The sequence below is a fragment of the Physeter macrocephalus genome, chromosome 11, assembly GCF_002837175.3.
Source record: "Physeter macrocephalus isolate SW-GA chromosome 11, ASM283717v5, whole genome shotgun sequence".
In the NCBI taxonomy this organism is placed as follows: Eukaryota; Metazoa; Chordata; class Mammalia; order Artiodactyla; family Physeteridae; genus Physeter; species Physeter macrocephalus.
This window is the reverse complement of record NC_041224.1, coordinates 105475439-105478014: the sequence shown is the minus strand read 5'-3', so window position 1 is coordinate 105478014 and position 2576 is coordinate 105475439. Positions and strand designations below refer to the sequence as shown.

The 2576-nt window shown below is 44.1% G+C and overlaps 1 pseudogene; it reads left to right on the top strand.

The window, feature by feature from the left end:
• Positions 1-1358: 1358 nt before the first annotated feature.
• The window catches only part of LOC102986353 (olfactory receptor 4N2-like), an 8563-nt pseudogene continuing 7345 nt past the window's right edge, over positions 1359-2576 (top strand).

The window sequence follows — 2576 nt, the reverse complement described above, 5'->3', positions numbered from 1 at the left end:
ATGTATTTATACTGAATTATACACACCTGCCCTCTTCTACTACTTTTCAATAGTAACAATAAAGAAAACATTCTAAACTTAAGTGCTGCTACCACGGTAGCTTTAGTTCTCTTGTCTTTGAAAGTAATCATTAGATTATAGGATCTTTATTGTTACTTCTCCCTCTTCTATGCTATGATTTTATGTGTTGACATAATTAATTTAAAAAATTTATCCTGGCAAATTTATATAGTAACCTGTTGTTTGTCAAAAGACTCTCCCTTGGGCGTCATGCTGGTTTCAGGGAAAGATGGAGATGGGGAGAATTTAGAAAGGAATTGAGACTGAGAGAGTGTTATGAAGCTGCATGGACAAGGTGAAGAGTGGCTATGTAAGTGGTGCTATATCACCAGGGATACAGCTGGAGCCTACCTCAGTTAGGGGGAAAGTAAAGTTATTATTGGAAACTAGTGACCAGCTTGGAGACAGGGTAATACAAGGACACCAGGTCAGAGGAGGGCAATGAGAGAAAACAGAGAGCAAGGCAGAGAGTTAGCAGGCAGGAACTGGGAATTCCACAAGAGCTGAAGAAAGCATAATACTCAGTAAAAAGTTTGGGTTGGTGGATGAGGAGAAAAGGTGTGTAATTCCAAGAAAACTGCTAAATCTCAAGCACAGTACAACCACCAAAATGTAAAGATCTTGGGCTTCCCTGGTGGTGCAGTGGTTAAGAATTCGCCTGCCAGTGCAGGGGACACGGGTTCAAGCCCTGGTCTGGGAAGATCCCATATGCCACAGAGCAACTAAGCCCATGCGCCACAACTACTGAGCCTGCGCTCTAGAGCCTGTGTGCCACAACTACTGACGCCCGTGCACCTAGAGCCCGTGCTCCGCAGCAAGAGAAGCCGCCACAGTGAGAAGCCGGTGCACCGCAATGAAGAGTAGCCCCTGCTCGCCACAACTAGAGAAAGCGCACGCACAGCAACGAAGACCCAATGCAGACAAAAATAAATAAATAAAATTTTTAAAATGTAAAGATCTTAATAATTGGAGTTATGTTATATCTCAATCAGGAAAATTTTCTATGACTCAAAAGGCAGGAATCCCAAGAAGGTGTAGGATACTAGACTCTGAGAGTGAACAGCAGTGGTATAGAAGCACATGGCTGAATGGGAATAAGACTGCATCTTTGAGAACAGTGTTTGTTTGTTTTAAATATAGAGGAAGGAAATGTTTGGAGTTTGCCCAGGATATTGGAGAGGGTTGAAACACTGAAATGGCGAATATGTCAGATATTTTTAGCTGGAGAACAACTCGGGTCTAGTTGTAAGAAACTGTAATAATAAACTCTGCTTCTTTATGTACTGCAAGCAGAGAGGATGGAGCGTGAGAACAGTACTGTGGTGACAGAATTTATTCTTGCTGGTCTGACCCAGTCTCAAAATATTCAGCTCCTGGTCTTTGTGCTAGTTTTAATTTTCTACCTTATCATCCTCCCTGGCAATTTCCTCATCATCTTCACCATCAGGTCAGACCCTGGCCTCACGGCCCCCCTCTACTTCTTGCTGGGCAGCTTGGCTTTCCTGGATGCATCTTACACCTTCATTGTGGCTCCCAGGATTCTGGTGGACTTCCTCTTTGAGAAGAAGGTGATCTCCTATAGAGGCTGCATCACTCAGCTCTTTTTCTTGCACTTCCTTGGAGGAGGAGAGGGGTTACTCCTTGTTGTGATGGCCTTTGACCACCACATTGCCATCTGTTGTCCTTTACACTATTCAACTGTCATGAACCCTAGAACCTGCTATGCCTTGCTGTTGGCTCTGTGGCTTGGAGGCTTTGTCCACTCCATTATCCAGGTGGCCTTCATCCTCCGCTTGCCCTTCTGTGGCCCAAACTGACTGGACAACTTCTTCTGTGTTGTGCCACAGGTCATCAAGCTGGCCTGCACAGACACCTTTGTAGTGGAGATCCTGATGGTCTGCAACAGTGGTCTGATGACCCTCCTGTGTTTCTTGGGACTTCTGGTCTCCTATGCAGTCACCCTCTGCTGTGAATGTGGTTCCTTCTTTGAGGGGAAGAGCAAGGCCGTGTCCACATGCACCACCCATATCATCATTATATTTCTCATGTTTGGGCCTGGCATCTTCATCTACACCTGCCCCTTCAGAGCTTTCCCAGCTGACAAGGTGGTTGGTTTCTCTCTTTCACACTGTAATCTTTCCTTGAAAAGACAACCCTCAGAATGGGAGAAAATATTTGCAAACAAATCAACAAAGGATCAATCTCCAAAATATATAAACAGTTCATGCAGCTCAATATTAAAGAAACAAACAACCCAATCCAAAAATAGGCAGAAGACCTAAATAGACATTTCTCCAAAGAAGACATATAGATGGCCAAGAAGCACATGAAAAGCTGCTCAACATCACTAATTATTAGAGAAATGCAAATCAAAACTACAATGAGGTATCACCTCACACCAGTTAGAATGGGCATCATCAGAAAATCTACAAACAACAAATGCTGGAGAGGGTGCGGAGAAAAGGGAACCCTCCGGCACTGTTGGTGGGAATGTAAATTGATACAGCCACTATGGA